Source organism: Notamacropus eugenii, chromosome 2 (assembly GCF_028372415.1).
Source record: "Notamacropus eugenii isolate mMacEug1 chromosome 2, mMacEug1.pri_v2, whole genome shotgun sequence".
Taxonomy (NCBI): Eukaryota; Metazoa; Chordata; class Mammalia; order Diprotodontia; family Macropodidae; genus Notamacropus; species Notamacropus eugenii.
In genome coordinates this window covers 527,832,939-527,859,366 of record NC_092873.1, presented here as the reverse complement: position 1 = coordinate 527,859,366, position 26,428 = coordinate 527,832,939, and the positions used below count along the sequence as shown (strand labels likewise).

Sequence of the window (26,428 nt, the reverse complement as noted above, 5' to 3'; positions counted from 1 at the left end):
CTTTTGCTCCTATGAACTTTGTGGGCCTCATTTTGTTCATTTATAAAATAGGGACAATGTCACATGTATTGATCCCTTACCTCCCTGGGTGGTATCAAGGAAAGGGCTTTCAAAACTACTATATGACACTTGATCAAACATTTGATTTTAGGTCTTACTATAAACTAGGCATTGATGATACAGACGACATGAAGCAACTTACATTCTCTCAGGGACAACATGTACATAATCACCTACAAAAGAAAGACTTTACGTAAATAATTACACAGTCCCTTAGTTAACGTTTGCTGATTGACTCTCATTGCAGATTATTCACCTACAAGCCCATGGTGCTATGTAGTAGCAACTCAAGATTTTCCAGGTGCTTTCCTCAAAATCACCCCGCAAAGAAATGTTGCAGGATTATTACCCCATGTCTCAGACAAGAGAGTGACGTCCAAAGAGCTCAAGTGACCAATCCAGAGAAAGGTCTGAGACCAAAATTCAAACCAGGTCTTCCTGACTCCAAGTCTAGAACTCTAGACATTATGCTGGTGCTGACATACTGGACTTGGAATCAGGAGACATGGGTTCAAACCTGGCCTTAGATATTTAGTGTCTATGTGACAATGAGAGTCTCTCAGCATCAGTTTCCTCAGTAGTAAAATGGTGACAGTAATAGCACCTACCCCTCCCAGCATATAAGACCATTTGGATACCTTAAAGACATATGGATATGTATGTTTATATACATGTTATGCCACATGCCTTTTCAATAGTTTTCCACATATTCCTAGGTCCTAGCTCTCACTTTTCTATTTCTGTACCCCAGGACTGTGATTAACTGTGCTGCTGAGAAACCAGTGCAAATCAAGCCACATTCCCACAAGCTGTGCTCAGAATCCTGGCCTGCTTCCTTGAAAACACATGCCTTCAGGCGTGGATGGAATCATGTAAATCCATTCCTTCCAACACTAAACATTCCTTCTGCTGGGTCCAGATCCTGCTCTCTGGGTCCAGATCTGGAAGAACCCCAGACAGACCACAGAAAGAGGCGGGAGCTGCTCAGTTCTAACTTTGCTTTGTTCTCTCCAAGGAGAATGACAGAATGGAGGTGATACTGTAGGTTGGGAAGGTCTTCACTGCCTTTGATGAAGGGAAGACACCCAGCACAGCCAATGCTGATCCACAGTCACCTATATTTGAAAGCTCATGGAAAGCAGGAGGGTGACCACAGATTGGAGAACATGAATCCTTATTTCCATAAAAAAAGAAAGAAAGAAGGAAAGAAAGAAGGAAAGAAGGAAAGAAGGAAAGAAGGAAGGAAGGAAGGAAGGAAGGAAGGAAGGAAGGAAGGAAGGAAGGAAGGAAGGAAGGAAGGAAAGAAGGAAGGAAGGAAGGAAGGAAGGAAGGAAGGAAGGAAGAAAGAAAGGAAGGAAGGAAGGAAGGAAGGAAGGAAGGAAGGAAGGAAGGAAGGAAGAAGAAAGAAAGAAAGAAAGAAAGAAAGAAAGAAAGAAAGAAAGAAAGAAAGAAACGCACAGAATCTACAAGCTGTAGACCAGGGAGCTCGATTTCAATTTTTAGACAAGATCACAATTGCTAGCATTTACACAGCACTTTAAGGCTCGCAAAAACACTGCATCCTGTGTTCTTTCACTCTAAGAGTATGGCACTCGTCCTTCTCTAAGCTCATCATTTACATTGACTGCAGCTGTGGTTTCATGAGTTGAGGGTACAGTAGTAACCACAAAATGTCAAGAGACCTGGGGTAACCCTCAGCACCCCAGTGGATTCTCCGTAGGGGGTCTGTGGGGTGACAGACAAGACGTATATTGAGGGTTGTGATATGGACCTTCCCATCCACTCCCTTAACCCTGGATCCCAGAACTCTCCTCATGACCCATCATTCACTTCTCATCCAGCCAAAATCTTCTGATTCAAAAAGCCAACTGAAAAGGTAATGACCAAACTGCCCAATATAATTGTCCTTTCTCAGTTTTATCCTTCTTGACCTTTCTGCAGGACCGGACACCTTGGACCACCCTCTTCTCCAGCACATTCTCTCTTCCCTAGATTTTTATGACACTGCTCTCCCCTGGCTGTCCTACTGGCCTGACCACTCCTGTCTCATTTGCTGCTGCATCATCCTCATCCTCATCCTCATCCTCATCCTCATCCTCATCATCATCAATGACCTCCTCTCTGTGTGGGGGTACACCAGGGCTCTGTCCCTGGTACTCTTCTCTCTCCAAACCTTCAGCAATCTCAGCAGTTCCAAAGGATTCAGTTATCATTATTTCTGCCTTTCTTTGTATCCAAATGAGAACTCATTTTCTTCCTTCCAAAACCTATTTCTCTTCCTAACTTTCTTAACCCCAGGAAGGGTGGGGGAAGGGGATCAGACAAAATGTTCTAAGCAAAACTCAAATAAGCAACTGAAAAAGCACCTGGTCTTGTCTTTTTTGATCTCCACTGTCTTCCCCCACCCCCACTTTTTCTTGTTTTCCATTTTCTTCTACCTTAAAGAGACATTAACTTTTTTCATGGCTGTCTAGAGCATCTGACTCTCCACCCCAGCTTCATTTTTGCTCTCATGACTATGTAAAGGGGTTTCATTTCTATTATGAACTGCTGCTATCCCATTACCCCTTTGGCTTTTCTGTCCCTCTCACTTCACTTCTCATGCCTTTCCATATTTCCTCTCTCCCTCATTTCCCTTCCTCCTCCTCCTATTTTCTGGGTTTCTCTCATTTCGCCTTCTCTCCTCTCTCTCATCTCTTCTTTCTTCACATTGTTCTCCCCTACTCACCACCCTTTCCTCTCTCTCCTTCTCTGCCTTTCTCAGCTCCTCCACCCCCTTTCTGCTCAGTCTTCCTTTTTCTTTCCCACTAATTAGATGCAGTGCCAAACTCTCCTTCAGGCCACCACTACAACTGCATAGAAGTTGCCTCATCTCCCTCTACCCCACTGCTAACTGATGCCCTGAAACAATTCTACTCACAGGCTGAATTTCTATAATAGACAATAATCATCTACTTGAACTCATTTCTCAATGATTAACAAATTCCCATCCCTTTAATTCCTCTCACCCAGTGATTCTCAGTTCCTGGATGTCATTGTTTAAACCCCCCCATTGATGATCCCTTATTCCCCTTGCCTTCAAATGAATCCTTCCCAACCTCCCTTTCTAAAGCTACCCACCTTTTCCCGTTTGTTTTGTGGAATACTCGCTGCATAGACAACCAATTAGATTTCATTTTTAAATCTTTTCCTTTTGAGCTCCTTCCCTCTCCTTGAACTGAGCTTGGTATCCCCTCAATGATTCTGGTTCCTGGCTTGCCAGATGCTATAGCCTGATGATACCCACCAGTCATGTGCCTTCCCAATCCTCTACTTTAATTCTTGCAAGATAGTGATGCTCCATGTCTTACAGTCATGCACCCACACTGGTAGAGGAATGGTATCTTGACCCAACCACATACAGTATTCTCATCCTTCAGAGGCGGGGAGCTATATGGGATCTTAGAGGTCATTGAGTCCAACCTTCATTTTTTGGAAGAGGAAACAGAGGTTCATAGGGTCAGAGGGCTGGAAGAGACCTGAGAAAAACCCTCATGTACAAATGAGGAGACTGAGGCTCAGGGAGATTAGCGAACTTGCCCAAGGTTCCACACATAGTAAGTGGTAGAGGTTATGTTTGAACCCTGATCCCTGGATTCTCATCAGTCCTCCAGAGATGATCCACCCAATGTGCTGGAAGCCTTTTCCCAGGTTTTTTAACATGATGATATTCTGAAGCTAGAGACATTGTGGATTGTTCTGGGAAAGGCATCGTGGGTTTGGTTTTTGGTCTTCTTTTCCTAGCTTTCTTTTTTGAGTCAGTAAACTATTTAAAGCCTCTCACAATCTGGCTCCAAATTATTACACACGACTTCCCTTTATGACTCTAGTCCAGCCAAACTGGTCTTATCATTCCTTACACATATCACTTTATCTCCCACCTCCAAGTCTTTACACAGGCCGTCTCCCCCGCCAGGAGTGCACAGTGCCTGTCATGACAGACTGATGGGAGTTCTTTATGGGTTCCATCTTAAAGCAGCTACAATACCAACTTGAGCCCCATCCTTCAGCACAGTAAAGTATCCTTAGAAAAAACCACTAATTAAAATGAGTTTTGTTTAGAGACTTTTGTGAGGATTCACAATAACTCTCCAGATAATTGCAAAACATCCCCTAGGGATTGTGAGACCAAGGCTCTAATCATGGCTGCTCTTTCTCAAGGTGTTTTCACTGAGATCACCAAGTTCAGTTTTTGTCTCACCCACAAACCCCCACTACTGAGGGCTTCTACCACTTTTCAGTGGTTCATTTCATCCTCAATATGCTTAAAATTAAGATGCTTATCTTAATTATATTTAACTGGCATTTATTCTGTACATCACTAAGTTGTACAGTATATGCTTTAATTATTAAATTTGATCTTAACTCTGTAAAGTAAGTATTGATTATCTCCAAACTACAGAAGGGGAGTAGGAGAGATGGAGAGGGTGGAGTCTTTAACTTGACCAAAATGTTAGAGAAAGTCAGGGGCAGCCCAAAATTAGACTGAAGAGGAGCGGGACCACGAGAGGCAGCATATGGAATGGCAGAAAAAAACCTTTTCTGTGTTACCTTGGGTAAGTCACTTCACCTCTCCCTGGGCCTGTTTCCTGATCAGTAAAATGGGGCCAATCAGGATGTGCTGCAGCAGGCTTCTTTGGAGAGTTTACTCTTAAACATTTAAGAGCACACCACTGCTGCTAAGGTCCTTTTCAGTTCTAGTTCTATGATTCTGAATGAAGCTTCAGTGTGTCTCAGCCCACTGAGATACGACTACCTTTTCTCTCCTGAGAGGTTAGCTTTCTCTAAAATTTGGTCTGTTGACTGGACACTCTCTCGCTCACTCTGAGTGAATTGTCTTTCTTCATCCACAAGCTCAGCCAATGCTCTTGCTTCTCATGGGAAGTGTTTGGCTTCCCTCAGGAGAGACTTTTGAGCCAAGGCTGGAAGACTGCTTAGGATAGATTCTACTGGGCATTCCTTTTTGGGAGGACTAGAACTAGATTAATCAATCAACCAACAGATATTTACTAAGTGCCTACTATGTTCCAGGCATACAGATATAATGAAATAATCCCTACCTGAAAGGGGCTTACATTCTAATGGGGAAGACATCAATCGTTGTATTTGTGCTTGGATAACATAAATACCAGGTGTACATATGTGTATCCAGATACATATTTACATAAACACACAGAGTGAATAAATCTAAAGGAGCTTCATAGATGGGGGAGGGGATCAGCAAAAGCTTCCTGTTGAAGATGGTGCCTAAGCTGAATCTTCAAAGAAGAGAAGGACTCTGAGGCAAAGTTAAAGAGCTAGTAGAAGCTAAGCATGGGGGATGGCTAGAGCCATGGAGTCCTTCCAGCTTGAAAATTCTGTAATTCACTGATTTTGAATTCAATTTCCCCCATCACGTGTGTCACTGTATGGGCTCTTTGGGTTTAACTGGTTTTTCTTTGTTGAAAGAAGGTTCAATGCTGATGGGTAATGAGGGGACGGGAAGGGAGGCACTTTCAGAAATGACTTATCTCCCAAGAAAAGGCACGACTAAATCTTATTTTTAAAAAATGAAATCCTTTGATCACCTCACTCCTCTGGAGTTCTCAACCTTATCTAATCTGACTCTTTGCCAGGTATCTTTAGCTCTAGTCAGACATACAATATTTCCACACAGTAGGTGTGCTGGTAAATATCTGTGACTTGGAATGAGCTTTGTTCATGAGTTGGTGTACGGGTACAATCAGCTATGGTGGGGGAAGGGGATACTTTTAAGTTTAATTCACATTTTTTCACATTTTCACCATCATTTTCTTAAGTCTAGACAACAAAACAATCGACCAAGCCCAGATTTGTAGGGTTTGCTGATTTCTGAAGTATAAATGTTTATACTGAAAGTTGAATGGTGGGCTCCCAAAGCATACCTCGACTCTCCCCACAACCCTCCTTCCCCCATTCACTTCCTATCACTTGGAACTAATATGATCTGCCCACTTCCTTAGAGTGTGTTCCATCTTCTCTGCCCAACCAAAATCCTACCCCATCTCTCCAGGCCCAGCTCATGCTTCCTAACCATTCCAGGATACAGCTATCTTTCAACTCTGACCTCCTACAACCCTGTGTTTAATAATAGCAAGTGAGTGGGTAACAACAGCTTAACGTTTCCGAAGCACTTTACCCATTATCTCATTTGATCCTGGCAATAATTCTGTGAAGTGGGAATGAATAGATGAGGAGGGGGGAAACTGAGGCTGAGAGGTTAAGGGACTTGACCGAGGTCGCACAACTAGCTAGCACTTGATGTAGGATTTGAACACAGGTCCTCTGGATTCCAAGTTAACATGCTATGCATCATGCTACCTAGTTGCCCATTTCCTGAATCACACACAGCTGAACAGGAAACCAGAAATTATCCGATGAAATTCCTTCCACTTATGAGAAGGCTGTGCTCCAGAGGAGTAGAGGGTCTTGCTCAAATTGTAAGATTTCCTAGGCCAATCTTCTGTCTATAGCATACACTGTTGCTCATTTGTATAGACTTAATTCTGCAGGTATTTGCCTCCCCTCTCATTCTACCCCTAGCTAGTCTGTAAACTCCCTGAGGGCAGGTAGCTTAACTTAATCTAAAGCCCCATAGTTCCTAGCACACATTCTTCTCCTTGTAGGTGCTCAGTGAATCTACTTGAACTTGCATCAAAATAATTCTCGTACCAAGGGCAAACATTCATGGGTTACTGCCCACAGGATGTCACTTGGCATGACAAAAACACCAATGATGGTCAAAGCAGGACATTTCCTGGCTTTAAAATATATATGTATAAAATTCATATTAACATTCATCCCTTGTTGAACCCCAAGGTGTGATGTGCACTAGGCATCTGCCTCTTAGCCCAGGATCTGTCATATAGATAAGTAGAGGGATCAGAAATTTAATTAATTGTACACCCAAGACCCCAAAGGGAAAAAGGACTGGCTGAAAGGAGTCCTTGCCACATGATGTAGCTGAAGGAACTGGAGAAGTTCCCCTGGAGGAAGGAAGATTTAGGTAGGGTATGTCTTCAAGTATTAAAGGGGCTGTCACATGGAAGACTGATCAGTTATTCACTTTGGCCCCAGTTGGAAGAATCAACAAGGGGTGGCAGTTTGAAAAGAAACAAACTGAAGCTTGGCATCAGGGGGGAATCTTCTTGGCACTTAGGTGCCCATCAGTGGAATGGACTGCCCAGAGTGGTGCTAGGTGGCCCTTCATTGGAGGTTAGATAACCAGTCTAGAGCAGTGAACTCCAGTGGGGGTTCTTTGGGGTACAGCTTGGATGAGATGGATGCTGAGGTCCTATCTATCTAAGAAATTCTGATTCTGTGAGGGCTTCATGATATATTTTGGATCTAAGCATGGTCTTAGGCAGCTAACAGGATTTATGTGGAGGATTTATAAGCAGTCTGATCAACTGCTGCTAAGTTTATGGAGAGTAAAACCCTTATTGAGGTGTAGTAGAAGCAGCACTAGACTTGGAGTCCCAGGACCTGGGTTCAAATCCCATTTCTGCCACTTAATATTCATGCAAAGGCAGCTAGGTAGCACTGTGGATAGAATGTTGAATGTCAGAAAGACCTGAGTTCAAATCTGGCCTTAGATACTAGCTATGTGACCCTGGGCAAGTCATTTAACCTGTCTCAGTTCCCTTATTTGTAAAAACAGAGATAATAACAGTACCTACCTCCCAGGGTTGTTTGGAGAATCGAATGAAATAATATTTGCAAAGTAGTTTGCTAACTTTAATGCTCTAGATAAAGGCAAGCTATTATTATTGGCGCAACTTTGAGCAAATCATTTCCCCTTTTCTGTGCTTGAGTTTACTTATCTACAAAATGAAGAGATTGGACTGGCTGGCCTTCAAGATCCCCTCCAATTCTAGATGGCCAATTTTCTGATCTTAAGAAATAAATAATTTGTCAGAGACCAAAGTTCCATGGGAGCATTTGAAGTCCCTTCAAAGTACCATATAAAAGTAACATGACTATAAAAGTATAAACATCCCATTCAGTCTTTTAAAAGAAAGTGTTAGAAAAGACAATGTCTCTTTCTTTTGCCTGCAGGGTAATCGTGTGATAATTTTCCATGAGTTTAAATGAAGTTGGGGATGAAAGGAGGAGAGATCCTTAAAGATCTTAGATTTTATTGACTTTTCAGGTGCCTTCTGACAAAAATGGCTGGTGAAAAGCATGGTTTCCTCTACACTGGAAAAATAAGAATCAGATAAGTTTGCCTCTTATAGGCAAGAGCAGAAGGGGAAGGGCCCTTACAGGCCATGAAGTCTATAGCCCTTAATTTACAGATGAGGAAAGAAGATAAGAGAGGTCAAACTTGCCCAAGGTCGAAGAATTAGTAAGTGACAAAGTTGGGGTTGGGTCCAAGGTCTCTAACTGCAAATCCACTGTCCTTTCCTCTGTAACCAAACCAATGTTATATCTTGTTCTGTATATAAGACACACTAAGTAAGGTTGGGTCCCACAAATCCATTCCTGTAGCTAAGCAATTGTGAAGACGGTCCAAAGTGAAATAAACAGCTGATTTACTTCCATTATCTAGTCATATTGGAGGAAACTCTTTTGGTGGGATTTGCTCTAATAAAGTTCCTTTAAATCAGGGGTTACTTAATCTGGGGTTAACCAGCACTCACAGCACATGGTCTGGCTTTTAAGGCTTGCTGACAGACAGATCCGGGTCTCTGAACTTTAAAATTTTTTGATGTCTCTTCCAAAACAATTGGCTTCCTTTTGTAATTCTTTATGTCTTCATAATTTAAAAACATTCAGAGAAGGAGCCAGTGCATAGGTTTCAGATTGCCAAAGGGGTCTAAGCATCCAAAAAAATTAAACTTCCCACTTCTTATGTTGCCAAAAAAACGTTTTTAAAGTTCCAAAAGCGAGTCCAAGCTCGTGGGAAACAGGCCTGTAGTGGGGTGGCCACTCCACACCTAACTCCCCCTCTATAACACACGCCTGCCTCCTTCCTTCCTCCCTCCCTCCCTTAACCCCCCTCCCCCAATTCCAGGCTTTTTAGTGACGGGGGCGATTCCAGTCTGTACTCTAGTCTTCTGACCAAACTCGCCCCTCACCCAACCCCAAAGAATCCTAGCAACACCTGGAGTAAGGGATGGAAAGCTACTAGAAAAAAGTAAAACCCATTTCTCCACCGAGCCACCGCCACAACAGCGAAAAGGACGTCTATTAGAACAAAGTTAACAACCCCGTATTCTGCGCAGCTCTCTTCCTTTTTCTCCAACTCCTAATAGTTACTGTATTTTTAAAAGGCAACCCCTCCTTCCTTTCTTCATCCGTGAACTCCTATCCTTCAAACTCCCCCAAATCATCAGCTCGGAGCAGAGGGAAAGAAGCTCATCTCCAAACAGCTGAGCGCTCGGATGGACAAGCGAGCCTGAGCCGCGGCCTCCCGGACTTGCCCGCCCCCCAGCCCCGCAGGGATCGGGGTCCCTCCCACCCCCTTTTTCGGAAAGGCCGCCCGCCGGCAGGCACTTACCCCGGGACGTCGGCGCCCGAGTCACCGCTCCTCTGAGATCCCCGCGGCTCCCTAGCTCCCCTCGGACCCGGCCTCCGCTGCATCAGCCCAGGAGTGGAAGGCGCAGACGTTTTGGAGGGGAAGCCGCTAGTGCTGGGGCAGCCCCGCTCCCCAGACCCCGGCCGTCCCCGCTCCGAGTCCCGCTCAGTCGGAGTTCCCCTGAAGCCTGGCTGGGGTGAGCGCTTGGGGCTGCCGGCGGCTGCCTGCGGTAACAAGCCGGGACCCGGTGGGTGGGGGTGTGAATGTGACCTAGGAATGAGTAAAGAGAGAGCGGGAGGGGCCGCCGGGCTCCTGTATGAGCTTCCCTCCCAGCTCGGTGACTCGATCTACGACTCCCAGCCCCGTTACCAAGACCTTCTGAGCACCTGCGTGGGGCACTGGCGTCGGAGCGGCATTCAGGCCCTGCCCTCAAGAAGCTGATGGTCTAGGGAGCTTCGAAGGCCACATGGAGCAGACTGGAATGCCCTCCCTCCTCAATTCTGCCTCCCTCCGACAATCCCTACTTCCATCAGCCTTTCCAGGCCCCTGAGCCCTCGGTCCCTCCCCCTCCATCCAAAGTCCGAGTGTATCCTAGTCGGTTCCTCTCTGTCTCCTCTCAGGTTAAATAAAATCTACAGTCATATGCCCATTATCTCATTTGAACCTCAAACGAATCACTGAATCATCGTGGATTTTTCAGGTGCTGGGGATTCCACTCAGTAAGGTGAGAACATGTTCAGCTTTCTCACATCTTACGAAATAAATAAACCCTAACCCTAAGGTTGGTTAATTTTTAAAATTTGAAATGACAGTGGGTTTAAATGCCACTGTGTGGCCTTTGGAAAGTCCCCAACCTCCGTTTCTCCATCTGTAAAGTGGGAGTTGGACTAGATGACCATCCCTGGACCTTAGACAGGGGCTATTCTGTTATCCGGCCTTGAGTCAGAAGGACCCCAGGTGGAATCCGTTCTCAAACACTGGAGTGACCCTGGCCAAGTCCCTTACCCCAGCTCAGCTAGGGTACTTATTATTAAATACAATAGATACAATAATTGGCACCTGTCTCACAACGTTACCATGAGCTCAAAGGAGACGTAAAGCATTTCCCAAATCTTTAGTGCTATATAAATGCCATCTTATTATGATGATGATTATAATTAGGGAGGAGGAAACAGAGTCAGAGGTTATGTGATTTTTCCATCAACCTCTGTTGATTATTTCCAATTTGTCCTTGCTCACACATAGTTGTCTGTATGTTGTCTCCTTCATTCGAGTGAGCTTCTTGGGACAGAGTGCGGTTAGCTTTTCGGTGCACCGTCTATTAGCGCCTGCTGCTTGGGCAACTAGGTGGTGCAGTGGATAGAGCACCAGTGCAGGAGTCAGGAGGACCTGAGTTCAAAACTCATCTCAGACACTTGACACTCCCTAGCCGTGTCACCTTAGGCAAGTTACTTAACCCCAATTGCCTCATCCTGGGTCATCTCCAGTCATCCTGATGAATATCTGGTCACTGGATCCAGATGGCTCCAGAGGAGAAGTGAGGCTGGTGACCTGCACAGCCCAGCCCTCCCTCAAAACAAAGTCAAGTGCATGTCATGTCATCATTTCTCTGATGGCACGGTCTTCTTCAGTGCATAGTAAATGTTTGTTGACTGGCTGACTACCATCTGGAGTTGTTATGATGATCAAATAAGATAGAGCATCCTTGTGGAAATCGTAAAGCACTCTGTAAACCGAGTGCCCATTGCCTCCACCTAGCAAATTATTCAAGCAAGGATTGTCAACTCAGGTCTTGCCTGATTTCAAGTCCCTGCTGGGCAGAACGCCGGACTTGAAGACAAGGCATTTAAGAGCTGTGTGACCTTGTCTAATTCTCTTAACCTCAGTTTCCCCCTCTGTAAAACGGGAACAATAATAGCATCTTCCTCCCAGGGCTGATGTGAAGAGCCAATGAGATCATATATGCAAAGCCCTTTGTGAATCTTTTAAAACTCTTCGTAAACGTGGGCTGTAGTTAGTGCTGTCTCACTGACACCCATTTGGTTTTCCTTTCCCTCTTACTTCAGAATGCCCTTAAGTTAAAATGGTGGATGTGGGTGATCAGGTGAGACAAGGTCATTCTGTCATCTAGAGGAAAAGCCTCTTTAACCCTGTCTTCGCTAATTCAGAAACTGAGAGCATTCAGAAGGGAAGCTGGGTTGCTTTACTTTAGTTCTTGGCAAAAAAAAAAAAAGTTTTGTGAAGCAAACTAAAAGTGTGAGACTGTGAGCGTGACAGCAGTATCTTAAGTCCTATAGAACTGAACTGACTCAAGTCTTAGCCTCACTACAGCCTGGAAGGTAGGCAGGCAGTGGAGGTGGCAACGCCCCCATCTTACGCATGCCCTATCAGAGGCTCTGAGGGTTTGAGACTTAGCCATGGGAGACTTGAACTCAGGGGTCTTGGCTCCACAGGTAATTCACTTCTATCACACTCAGGGGTGTGCTGGCGCCAGCTGGAACCTGCTTGTGAGAGCCAAATGATACCTAAGAAATCCTACAAATCAGGGATTGTAGTCGTTTCGTTGATTGTTTGGATTTAAGAACATGATGAAGAAAGTGACAATAAAGTACTGAACTTACAGGTGTGTTGTTGTACGTCTGTATCTCCCCTTACCCCCAGCAAACTGATTGTTTAACATTTATCAGAACAATCTTGGTTTAGTAAAATTAATAAATTAGTAAATTTGTAATTTAGTAAATTAGTGAATTAGTAAAAATAATTTAGGAGGCATTGTCATTTTTATGTTGCCATGAATAACAACATCTTCCCTTCCTTAGGTCTAGCTATCTCCATTTCTCTGACCTTTTATGGTGGTATTTGTAAGACAGATAAACACAGAACACAGGAGGGCTGCTAGCACAGGTTCACTTCATTTGGCCAGACAGGAAAGACACTAAGAAGGGGTTAATAATCTTGCTTTATTCTAGTCTAGTTTTCTCAGAAGAGGATTTCTGATAACGGGAACCCAAACCCCCTAATCACCCTTCTCACAGGGGCCAGCAAGAAGCGGGGGCAACTACCTCTACATCTCTATGGGGTCAATCGAGATAGGCACAGCCTGTGCTTTCCCTAAATCCCCTCAAGCCTAAATCGGAGCCAGCTAAGGCAAACACAGATTCCCCCCAAGCCTTGATGGGGCCTGATCAAGGCACACACAGCATTCCAGCTTGTGTACTCAAACCTAAGGTTCCCTCCAAACCTCAATGGGGGCCAGTTGAGGCACATACAGCATCTGTGCATTCAACCTTAAGGGTCTCCCATTCACTGTCTAGTGACCACCTGTTTTATAAGCCAACAGAAAAAGAAGGCATATTGCCAGCAATAGCCTCACAAATTTCCATCACACCATCCCTGTTTCTCACTGAGCAGCTGCAGTGGATATGTTATTTACCGTTATATAATTCTGTGCAAATGTGGTGGAGAAGTTTTGAACCATACCTGTGGGAACTCATATCTAGTACCTGGGAACCAGAGATGGTTATGACTATGGATCCTGGGAAACTGAACTCTGAGAAATAATTACAAAAATTTACTTTACACTAAATTCATTTTACACTCAAATCCACCTTACTTACACTCAAATTCACCTTACATACAGTATTGAAATAGTTTCACTGTTTGTCTTGGTAGGTGGACTCCTAAATATTTTATATATTCTCTTGTTAATTTAAGTGGAGCTTATATTTCTATCCCTTCTTGCTGGTTTTTTTTTCGCAATGTTTAGATGCTGATAAATTGTGTGTCTTTTAAATCTCATTACTTTATTGACGTTATTAACTGTTTGAATGACTTTTTAGTTAATTAGGGTTCTCTTGTAGCTTATGAGATCATCTGCAAAAGAGATACTTTTGTTTCCTCTTTACCTCTATATCTGTTCACTTAATTTCTTTTTTTTTTTTTTGGTCTTATTGCTGTAGCTACCATTTCTAGCACCATGTCAAATAATAATGGTGATAATGACCATCATTTTAACCTCTGATCTTATTAGAAAAGCATCTCGTTTACCTCCATTATATATGTCAGGCTCTTGGTTTTAGATAGAAACTATTTACTGTATTAAAGAAAGACCCATTTATTCCTACGATTTTCTTCTTCCCTTTTTTTTTTAACAGAAATGGGTGCTACATTCTGCAAAAAAAAATTTCATTAATATGATCATGTGCTTTTTATTGTTTGTAGATTATTATGTTTATAATTTTCCTAATATTGAGCTAACCTTGTATTCCTAGAATAAATCCTATGTGGCATCTTTTAGGCATATTGGTTTAAACTCTATGCTAATACTTTATTTTAAACTTTTGTACTGATATTCCATCAAAACTTTTCTCTCCAAAGTAACTAATGATCTTAGTTGTTAAATCCAGTGACCTTTTCTCATTCTCACTCTCATGCTCATTTGTTTTAAGGATGCTCATCTCTCATCTCTTTGCTTTAAGTACCAGTCATTTATATCATAGAAAGAATTCAGATCCCTTCTTTTCCTATTTTTCCAAAATAATGTAATATTAGAATGAAATATTCTTTGAATGTTTGATATGATTCATTTGTAAATCCATGTGGTCCTGAATTTTGGGTGGGTAGAGTTATTTATAGCTTGCTCAGTTTTTTTTTTTTTTTCTGAGATTGGGTTATTTGCAGTCTCTATTTCTTCTGGGTATTTATATTTATAATGTAAAGATTTAGTTACATTGTCAATTTTCCTGAAATATAAGTGGGGTGATAATCTAAAATAATTTCCTTATTTCTTCTTCATTTGTTTTGAACTCTCTTTTTAAAATTTTTGATCCTGGTGATTGGATTTCCCTCTTTCTCTTTTTAAATCAGATAACTAATTGTTTATCAATTCTTCAAACTTTTTTATTCTGAATTTAGGAAATAAAACGAGTATTTCCATAAAAAAGTAAACTAGAAAAGGACATGAAACTGCAAACCTATTATGTATAATTTGCTTTTTAAAAAATATCTAATAAAATTATCATATAACTTTCTTATTTTTTTTTCACCTCTCCCTCCACCTTGCCCTAGAGATGGCTACTGTTAGATACAAATGTGTGTGTGTGTGTGTGTATGTATGTATGTAAAACCATACTTTACATACTTCTATTTATCAGTTCTTTCTCTGGATGCAGATAACATCTTCCTTCCTAGGTCCTTTGTAGTAAATTTGGGTATTTACAATAATCGAAATAACTTGGTCGCTCAAAGTTGTTCTTAAAACAATATTGCCGTTACTATACACAACATTCTCTTGGTTCTGCTTGTTTCACTGTTCGTTGTTTCATGCAAGTCTTCCATATTTTTTCTAAAATCATTGAGCTCATCATTTCATATAGCACAATAGTATTCCAACATAATCATACACCACAACTTGAGCCATTCCTCAATTCATTGGCATCCCTGAAATTTCCAGTTCTTTGCCACCACAAAGAGAGCTGCTATAAACATTTTAGAACACATAGGTTCTTTTCCTTTTCCCCTAATCATCTTTGGAAACAGACCTAACAGTGGCATAGCTGGGTAAAAGGGTATAGGCAGTTTTATAACTCTTTGACCTTAATTTCAAATTTCTCTCCAAAATGGCTGGATTAGTTCACAGTTCTACCAAGAATGAATTAGTGTCTCAGGTTTGTCAACTAAAAAAAAAACAAAAAACAAAAAACTCTTTCTTCTTATATTCATCCATTCAATCTACTAATTCTTTTGTTTTCATTTTTGTTAGTCTCTTCCTTGACTTTCAGAATTTTTATCCTGGTTTGGTTATTTTTTTTAATTGTTGATTTTTAATTGCATAACCAAATCATTGATGTGCTTTCTTCTTTTCATTGATAAAAATGTTTAGAGATATAAACTTCCCCCTTCAGTTTGCTTTGGCTGCCTCCCCAAAGTTTCATATGCTATCTTGTCATTTTCTTTGATGAAATCCTCCATTATTTCTATGACTTGTTCTTTGAATCACAAATTATTTGGGATTAAGTTATTTAGTCTCCATTTATTTTTATCTTTTCTTTAAAGGCCCTTTAACTGAATGTAACTTTTATTGTGTCATGATAAGTAAAAGAGGTACTTAATATTTCTGCTTTTTTGCATTTATTTGAGAAGTTTAATATCCAAATATAAGATCAGTCTTTGTGAGTCATTCATAGCTGAGAAATAAGTATATTCCTTTCTCTTCTCATGCAATAATCATCAGAGATTTATCATATCTACCTTATCCAAGATTTATATTCAGGTTCTTAATTTCTTTCTTGTTTATGTTTTAGTTAAATTTGTCAAAATCTGAGAGGAATCCATTGAGATTGCAAAATATTACAATAATATGCTTATTTCTTCCTATAAATTAATTTTTCCTTGAAGTATTTATATCCTATGCCATTCAGTGCATTGTTGTTAAATGTTTATATTGACCAATTGTCTTTGTTACCTTTAAAAATAATATAGTTTTTAAAGTTTTTGATTAATTTGCTATTTTTCAAATAATAAGCATTAAAAATTAACCCATCCCTCTCACTATCCTACAGAACAATTTTTAAAACATCCAAAACCAATTTTAAATACATATGCATATGTGAATGTACGTATGTATGCATATAAACTTCATAGTCCAACAAAACAAATTTCTACATTAGCCATGCCCAGAAACACATGTCTTTTTCTGAGTTTTTAAATTCATTACCTGTCAGGAGGTGAACCATATGAGTCATCTTTTTTCATTCTTTCACATTCAATACTAGCTAATAATATTAGTGTTAACTATTGCATTGAGAAGAGTTCTAAAGTCTTTTATAGTTGTTTTTTCTCTATAATGTTATCACTGTAAAAGTTGTTTCCTATGCAGCTGTCCATGTAATGATTTCTTATTGGTACTGCAATATTCCATTATCCTCCAATGATGAAACTGATCTTGCCATTATGCAATAGGACATGAAAAATATAATTTCCCTTGTTATCTCTTTCAATCAAGTGTATTGTTGCCTTATCAGAGCTCATGACTACTACCACTAGTTTTTTTAAGTTCATCTGATGCACAACATTTCTTTCAACCCCTTATTTTTAACTTTGTGTGACTTTATTTCAAGTGTCTTCCTTGTAAACAGCATATTGTTGGAATCTGCTTTCTAGTCTATTCTGTTTTTCTTTTCCATTTTATCGGTGAGTTCATCTCATTCATGTTCACAGTTATTGTTAAGTGTATTTCCTTCTATTCTATCCTTTAATACTTTCATCTTTTGCTATCAAGGATTAATGATGGAATAGATTGATATTTTTAAATGACCTCTATTGTCAGATAACTACCCAGCTTTGATTGGAAAGGGGAGGAAGGCATCATAGAATCAGAAGGTTCTTGAGGTTAGGCAGTAAAATTGCCATTTCATAGATGCAGCAACTGACACTCAATAAAGTGACCTACCTTAGGTCATATATAGTTTGAGTCAAGACTAGAAAATCTGCTATCTGCTGCTATAGAGCTCTTTTCAATCCCCTAATGTCCCCACTTTTTGCCATAATACATTTCTAGAAACCACGTAATAGAGAAAATAGTTGTAGAGCAGCTTTTGTCAATTCATGAGAATAATGTTGCAGTTGGGATTTTCATTCTGACTAAGGTATTAGCTTCAAGTAAATTATAGAGAGAGCCAACAATATATCCTAAACATAAAGATACTACAAGTATAAGTCATTACCATTACCAGAAATAGTAAAGATATACTATCAGTCTCATAAAATAAATGTTTATTGAAGGAAGGTACAATGAATGAATGATTTTGCAGTGACTGTACAAGGGACCCCAATGTACCATAAACTGGATACAGTGCATAAAAAGACAATCTATTTTGTCATAGATTTGATCTAACGGCAATAGACTAGCAATAGCAAACATCAATTAACCATAATTATTCTCTCCTTAGTAGAAAGTTCTCAAGAGCAGGGATGGGGTGGGGATGATTTAGAACATTAAGATCTTTTCCTTTAATAATTGTAGTGGTGGTGGTGGTGATGATGATGATGATGATAAGCTGAGATATTGAATTGAATCCCTTTTATGCCCTGACTCCAATTTAACTTTCCAGTTTTCTTATATAATACTGTCTTCAGTGCCACACCTAGTGTATCCAAGTTGGACTTCTTGCAGTTCCTTACACAAAATATTCCACCTATAATTTTTGTGCCTTTGCACTGGCCATCTCCCATGCCTAGAATCACTCCCTTCTCTGCTCCATTTCAGAGTCCCTAGTTGTTGAGGGACTTCCTGCTGCTCAGGCCACTCTGATCCACCCTCACCAGAGCACTCACCCCCCCCCCAAATACTTTAAATTTATTTTGTACATACATAAATATCACAGATATGTATAATATACAGATATGTGTATATCGATCAACCAATCAATCAGTAACAACTTATTAGGTGCCTACTACATTATGCCATGCGCTTGGAAAATAAGGCTCCCTACCCTTACCTTCTAATGTGGAAGATACATGTGTATATATAGAGGATCAAATGAGATAATATTTGTAAAGTTCTTTTCTCAGGGCTAAGCACATAGTAGATGTTTAGTAAATCAATTCCTCCCTTCCCTCCTTCCCTCTCTCCTTCCTTCCTTCTTCCTTCAAATTTAAACCAATTTAGAATCAACTCTTCCAGTAGTTTTTAAAATAAAAAAAACATAATAAATCACATGGAAGACTTTTTCCCTTCAATCTATATAGGATTTGAGAACCCACAACATTGGATAATCTATGATCCCAACATTGACCTGATCTTCCATGCTAGTAACCTTGTCAAAGAAGGTAGTTATGTTTGTCTGCCTTTAAGGCAGCCCGTCAGAAAGACCTCAATATGTGGAGTCAAGATACCTAGATCTGAATCCTGATTTTGTTACTTACCACCCATGTATTTCGAGGCACCACATTATAGGGAAGACATTGATATTTACTTTGGTGGACATTTCTATGCTGCATTTATTTTTAATGCATTTTAAAGGTTTTTCTCTACAACATGTCTACATTTTTGTCTCCCCTGAGATAATGTAAGCTCTTCAGGACAAGGACTCTTTTCATTTTCAGCTTTATGTTCTCAGCATCCAGCATGATGCCTGGAACATAGCAGGTGCTTAATAAATGCTTACTGAGAGATTGATTGAATGGCCAGCCATGAAAATAAGTTCCATTGAGCCCCAAGTACTTGGAGTAGAAGGGAGGTTACTGGATCACTTGAGTTCAGAAATTCTGAGTTGCAATAGGGGCGGCTGGCAGAGACCAGAAAAACAGACCAAGTTCAAGCCTTTGCCAATCAGTATTGGCATCAGCCTGTAAGGGGCTGCTATACTTTCAGTTTTGATGACATATGGGCCCAGGCTCCCCCACAAAAATTATAAAATAGAATTGTTCCTCAGTTGTGAAATGGGGTATTACTATAGGGTTGTTAAAATGAAAGAAATAGAGGTGAAGTTTCATTGCAGTCTTGAAGTAAAATATAGAAGTGTTGTTAATTTATTCTAAGCACTTTGCTCAAAGCTTCATACTCAACTGGAAAACCATAAAAATGTCTCCAAGTCATGCTATGGGTCTTGGAACAAACATAACTCCCAGGAATACCATTGCAAACATAAGACTGGAGTAGTACTGTGTCTTCTTTCCCAGAAATAGGAATGAATGGAGTGGCTAAAGAGGATGGAGCAGGGAGTGAAGGCAACGGGAAAGGTGTCTAGGATGGCTGGATGTCTTTTGTCCCATATTAAACACAGGGATCTCTGGTATTTGAGACAAATGACCACAGGTTAAGTGCACATGATTTCATCAGACTCGTGGATTTTGCAGAACCTCTAGAATGATGTCTACAATCACTCAAAAAGTTTTGGCTGAACTATCAAAAGAGGAAAACTCCAGTGGATTAAAAATCAATCAATCATCAACAATCTATCAAGTGCTTACTATGTGCCTCTGCGCCAGGTTGTGGGTAAAAAAGTGCAAAGAATAAAATGGTCCCCACTCAAAAGGAGCTTATATCCTAGTGGGAGATATATATAAATATATATATATGTATGGAAATATAAATAATATATAGATGCATTTAAATATAATATATATACACAAAGTGTATATATGTATATAAATAATACATAGATGTAGCTACATATAAATAATGTACAGATATATATGGATGTGTGCATATGCATATACACATATCATGTTTAGAAATAATGTATATAAATATAAGTTATATATATGTATATACTAAATGCTCAATGACCGCTATCACTACCACCATCACTACTATTACTATAAGAATTTCTACTATTAAGACTTCCTTAGTTCATAGAGCAAGTCCCTCAGTGTGTTGATCTTGGATAGATAATGGACTTGTGGGCCACAAGCTAAGCCCAAAATTAAACAGAAGAAGTAAAGGAACCTAGATTGCCTAGAGGGAATGTCCCTGTATGTATGAGGAAATAAAAGCCCATTTTTTCCCAGGTAATATTCTTCCCATGGATCTGTCTGCTTACCAGTCCTGGACTTGTGCATTGAGAGATAGGGTCACACAAAGATCAATCAAGAGGCAGAAGATGGGCATGAGCCAACTAGAATGTGTCCCCACCCAAGAATGGTACATGAAGAACATGATCAGAGAGATGGATAATTGAAAAGGAAAAGGTGGGTTGGTGTGCAGCAAGTCGAGGAAGAGCAGGCTTGGTGCCTACACTGTGTCCTGGGCTCTCTTCTGTAGTAGCTGCTGGGGGTCTCCTTGCCTCAAGTCTCTCCTCATTCCAGTCCATCCTCCATTCAGCCACTAAAAGGATTTTCCTGTAACACAAGTTCAGTCACATGATCCCCTACTCAATAAACTGCAGTGGCTCCCTATCACTGCCAGAATCCAATATAAACCCTCTGTTTTGCATTCAAAGCCTCTTCTAACCAGCCCCCTCCTACCTTTCCAGTCTTCTTACACCTTACTCCTCACCCACCTCCAGTGCCTCTCTATCTCTTGATTCAGGCATTCTTTCTGGCTGTCCCCCATGCCTGGAATGTTCTGCCTCTGATCCAACTCTTAGTTCCAGTGCTTTCCCTCTGTTAATCATTTCCCATGTATCCTTTGCATAGCTTTCATTCTAAAATGTATGTGCATATTGTCTCCCCTATTAAACTGTAAGCTCCTTGAGGGTAGGCACTGCCTTTTGCCTTTGTGTATCTCCAGTGCTTTAGCATAGTTCCTGGCACACAGTAGGTTCTAAATAAATGTTTGTTGATTGATATTCCTTTAGCAAAATTGGTCTACAGTTTTCTTTCTGATTTGAGTATCAAAATCATATTTATGTCATAGGAAGAATTTGGATCCCTTCTTTTTCAAAAAGCTTATGTAATATTAGAATTAAATATTCTTTTATTGTTCAATACAATTCACTTGTAAATCCACATAGATTTGAATCCATCTCTCTGGATTGCTTGTCTGTCTCTGCTTTTGCTACCGCTATACTTTCTCAGTCTCAAGTTGCCAAAGGAAGAAAATAAAGGGGAAAAAAAATCTATGCAAAGACTGAAAATGCAGATTTGTACTACAATAACCCCCACCCTCTGATCCCTGATGCAAGAGCAATTCATCCAAGCCCACTCCTTCACAGACAAGGAAAACAGGGACAAGATTAAGTGAGTTCCCCCAAGTCACACAGGTGGTGAGTGGCAGAGCCAGATTTGATAATTAGCAGCCCTGCCTGCAGAGCAGGAATCAGCGAGGTGGGAGGATTCGTGCTTCACAAAGAATTCTGGTATCCTAAACATCTCAGAAAATGGTCTGCTCTTTGTCAAAAGTCTGACATTTCCCACGGGATTTCTTCATCTATAAACAACATCTGGGCTGTTGGATGTCAGTTATGGAAATGTTATGGCTCTGAGTTCGAGGAATTTGACAGCGTTATCCCATCACATGAGATCTAACCATCTGGCACAGGCCAAAAGGAGAGCTTTTGCCTTCAGCTGAAGACGAGGCATCATCAGACTCGTGGTAGTCTTACTGACTGCTGGGATGTTATTTTGGAAAGATTGTTTGGAAAATGCTCGGGCTCTTCTATCCAACAGCCTCTATATTCCCTGTCCATGCCCCCTCCTCTGACCAGTTATCTTTCTTCCCTGACTCTTCTCTATGAGGAATTTAGAAATTGCTTTATTTTTGCCTTTATAGGGTCTGGCACATAGAAGGTGCCTAATAAATGCTTGCTGACTGATCTGCAATCTAGCCCAGATAAGAAAGTTCCTGTTACCTCTCTGACTGGTTTCTCCCACCTATAATACTTGGGGTGGGAAACCAATCAAATCATCTAAACAAAGACCTTTCCCCTTCCTGTAAACCTCCTGTGCTGCCAGAAATCCCAACCTGAACTAGCCACTCTGACCCCAAGCTGCTTGGATGAAGCATGACTCCCAGGGCTCCCAGAAGGAGTACACCCAGGAGGTACACCCATGTACCATGGCCCTGGGAGGAGACTCTTACTAAACCAACACACTCAAGGCTCCTGATGCACATTTTTGGCTTATCTTGTCCAGTCCAACCTTGGAGGCATCGGTCTTAGCCCCATTAGGAGGGGGTTCCTGGGTTGTCTCAATTTGGAGGTGTCCATCCCGGACTCAGGGTTGAGGACGAGGGGTGGGCAGTAGCCCACCTTAATACCCTTGTCCTTGCCATCCTTGCCTTAGATATTGCTGATTGTCATGGAATCCTGTCTCTTGGGTCTTCCTTTTTACAAAGGGACTTTTATTTCTGCATCTCCTTTGTGATCCCTGCAAAGGACCCTGATAGACAGAAAACGTATTAATGAGTAAAAAAAGGGAACAGAAAATTCATGGAGACAAATCCACCAATTAACATTTCTTATCATGTGGTGGAAAGAGTATTGGCTTGCAGCCTTTATTTAAGTTATTTTATTAATTATTTTGTTATTATTCCTAGCTAATTTAATTAACTATTTTTAGATAAATATGAACATTTATTATTATATATTTATTATTAAGGCTTATTAAGCCTTACTACGTACTGTGGCAGCCACTGTGATGAGCACTAAAGACTCAAAAGTAAGCTAGAAGGATACTTTACCCTCAGAGAACTTATACACTAATTGGGGAAGATAGTCTACAAAGGGAAACTGGGGAGGGGGGATGTGACATGCTGTACTGGGGGGGGGGGCAGGGTTGGGATGGCAGGGAAGTCAGTTAAAGGAGAGATAAACCAAACGTTCACCTATCAGACTTCAGATTCCCAGGGACAGAGTTCAAGTTCCAGTGAGAGGGAAGTTATTCAGAGGACTGCTGAGCCCTAGGACAGCTACCAGCCCTGAGTGTCCAAGGGGCAGAATCCAATGTTTGGATAGGAGGGAAATCACAGTTGGGGGTCAGAGGACCTGGGTTCTAATTCTGTTTCTGTTCCTTACCATCTGTGGGTCCTTAGATAAGTCACTTAATTTCTAGCTGCCTTGGTTTCCTCCTCTGTAAAATGTGGGGATTGGGCAGCATCCATACTTCTCACATTTTTTTTTGCTCATTCACAGTATTATTCTTTGCCCCATAAGCATTGTGACACACAGAGCATCTAATTCAGCAATACTCAGACTAGGAGCCTTCTACATGTCCATGTCCATGTAGTCGCGAGGTCTCTTCTAGGCTCACATTCTATGATTATACATAGCCTAAATTCCATAGAGTGCATGGCCCTCTTTGAGAACCACTGGACTAGACAAAGGACAAAGACAAAAGTGAAATCAGCAGCCCCTTCTCTTCAGGAGGTTGGAGTGTGAAGCTTATAATCACAGACACAGAGTCTCTTCAGTGTTGTATACTGGTGTTGGACACATTCACAGAATATTAGAATGTCAAGTCCTTTTAAAATCATGTTGACATCAACCATATTTGGAGTCATAAACAGGGTAGGGCAAATGGAGTTTTGCAGCAGGGCATCAAATTTCCAAAGGCATCAACAGTGTTGTCCTGGACTAAGCTACTTCCTCCTGAGGCCAAATCCTAGGTGAAATCTGATGTCTTGTTTCAGGCACAAAATTTGCAAGCTGTATCTTTGACTTAGGGTTATTTATTCCCACAGCAGACACTTGACACTCAGTAGAGTTTATGTTCATAAAAAAAAAGAACAAAAAAATGACATGACCAAGTTCTTTTAGGTGTACCGCCTCAAAGAGCCAAATAGAGAGAAAAAAGACAGTTAGAGGAATTGGAAAGAGAATCAGAAGTGGAAACTATAGCGGAGTTTCTTAGAAGAGGTTCTGTTAAAATACCACTGTGGTTAAGCATTTAACTGAGTTAGAGATTTTGCAAGTTAATTGCTTTAGCAGGCTAGAGCTGGCTTTGCACCTTGGGAGAGGAACATGCAAAGGATCATTATCTGCCCCATGCTGGAGCTACAGGAGACTTTAGGACCATTATTGCCCTTGCTTTCAAACAGAAAATAACCAAAGGACCTACATGTTAAAAAAAAAAAAAGCCAATGCTTTGAAAGTATTATTACTCATTTTAATGAGTGTTTATGTAAAGATCTTATAGTCCTCACAAGCAAAATGTCAGATAAGCACATTATGGTATAGAAATATAATGGACTGTTATACCAGAGAAATGATGAATACAAAGGATTCAGAGAAATTTGGAAGGATTCATTTGAACTGATGCAGAACCAGTCAAACCACAAAAGCAAGCTGTACAACCACCACAGTTCTATAAAGGGAAACATCACTGAAAAATTTAAGAACTCTGTGGAAAGAGCATTAAATGTGATAGAAATAAACTAGCTGCCTTTCCAATAAGATCAGAGTAAAGCAAGGCTATCCATGTAGTGTTAGAAACACTAGCTCTGGGAATAAATCTATTTTGCAAGGGATGGAGCCAAGATGGCAGAGTAGAAAGATGTATATACTCTAGCTCTTCCCGCACAGCCCATAAAATACCTATAAAGAAAGACTCTCAACAAATTCTAGAGCAGCAGAAGCTACAGAATGATGGAGTGGAGGAGATTTCCAGCCCAGGGTGACATGGAAGGCTGATGGGAAAGGTCTGTCACACTGGATGTGGAGCAGAGCACAGTCAAGCATTGGCTGTGCAGTGCCAGGAGGAGCAGGACTGGAGCAGGCCTCAGGGGTGGAATCCCCAGCAGCAGCAGAGGTTTACAGATTCCTCAACCCACAGGCAACAAAGACACTTCAAAGGTCAGTGAGAGAAGTTTTTCACCTCCATGACAAAGGAGCAGGGTCCTCCCCTAGCTCTGACCCCAGGCAGTGGTGGAAGAAGCAGCAGGAGTAGCAACAGGCAGCGGTGAGTGCAGTGGAGGTGGCCACAGAAGGCAGCAGCCAGTTTCCATTGTTGAAACCCTCAGCTTAAAGCCCCTGGGGGAATTGAACAGCTGAGCTGTATCTCAGCCACGCTCCCAGCGAGGGAGTAAACATCTGTCCCTTGATTGTGCCACCTTGCAGGAACTGAGATCTTACAGGTCCTCTGAGTATACCCTACTCTTGACAAAAGACCCAAAAGTCAAGTAACTGGTTGGTAAAATACCCAAATAAGGGGAAAAAAATAAGACTATACAAGGTTACTTTCTGGGTGAACAGGTATTCTCTCCCATCCTTTCAGATGAGGAAGAACAACTTTTACCATCAGGGGAAGACATAAAAGTCAAGGCTTCTGCATCCAAAACCTCCAAAATAAATATGCAATGGTCCCAGGTCATGAAAAAACTCAAAAAGAATTTTGAAAATCAAGTAAGAGAAGTGGAGAAAAAATTGGGAAGAGAAATGAGAGTAATGCAAGAAAATCATGAAAAAAGAGTCAACAGCTTGCTAAAGGAGACCCAAAAAATGCTGAAGAAAATAACACCTTTAAAAATAGGCTAACTCAATTGGAAAAAGAGAGTAAAAAAGCCAATGAAGAGAAGAATGCCCTAAAAAACAGAATTAGCCAAATGGAAAAGGAGGTTCAAAAGCTCACTGAAGAAAATAGTTCTTTAAAAACTAGAATGAAACAGATGGAGGCTAATGACTTTATGAGAAACCAAGAAATTACAAAACAAAACCAAAAGAATGAAAAAATGGAAGATAACGTGAAATATCTCAGTGGTAAAACAACTGACCTGGAAAATAGATGCAGGAAAGACAATTTAAAAATTATGGGACTGCCTGAAAGCCATGATCAAAAAAAAAGCCTAGACATCATCTTTCATGGAATTATCAAGGAAAACTGCTCTGATATTCTAGAACAAGAAGACAAATTAAATATTGAAAGAATACACTGATCACCTCCTGAAAGAGATCCAAAAAGAGAAACTCCTAGGAATATTGTAGTCAAATTCCAGAGTTCCCAGGTCAAGGAGAAAATATTGCAAGCAGCTAGAAAGAAAGAATCCAAGAATTGTGGAAATACATTCAGGATAACACAAGATCTAGCAGCTTCTACATTAAAGGATTGAAGAGCTTGGAATATGATATTCCAGAAGTCAAAAGAACTAGGATTAAAACCAAGAATCATCTACCCAGCAAAACGGAGCATAATACTTCAGGGGGAAATATGGTCATTAAATGAAATAGAGGATTTTCAAGCATTCTTGATGAAAAGACCAGAACTGAAAAGAAAATTTGACTTTCAAACACAAGAATCAAGAGAAGTATGAAAAGGTAAACAGGAAAGAGAAATCACAAGAGACTTACTAAAGTTGAACTGTTTACATTCTTACATAGAAAGATAATATTTGTAACTCTTGAAACTTTTCTCAGT

At 40.7% G+C, this 26,428-nt stretch overlaps 1 protein-coding gene across 2 annotated transcripts in view; it reads right to left on the bottom strand.

The window, feature by feature from the left end:
- Positions 1-9,986, bottom strand: part of IL12RB2 (interleukin 12 receptor subunit beta 2) — a 75,697-nt gene extending 65,711 nt beyond the window's left edge. For both annotated transcript variants that reach the window (XM_072649771.1, XM_072649772.1), the window contains exon 1: positions 9,620-9,986. The gene's annotated coding sequence lies outside the window, so the exon portion shown is untranslated. The remainder of the gene's footprint in view (positions 1-9,619) is intronic.
- Between the last annotated feature and the right edge of the window lie 16,442 nt (positions 9,987-26,428).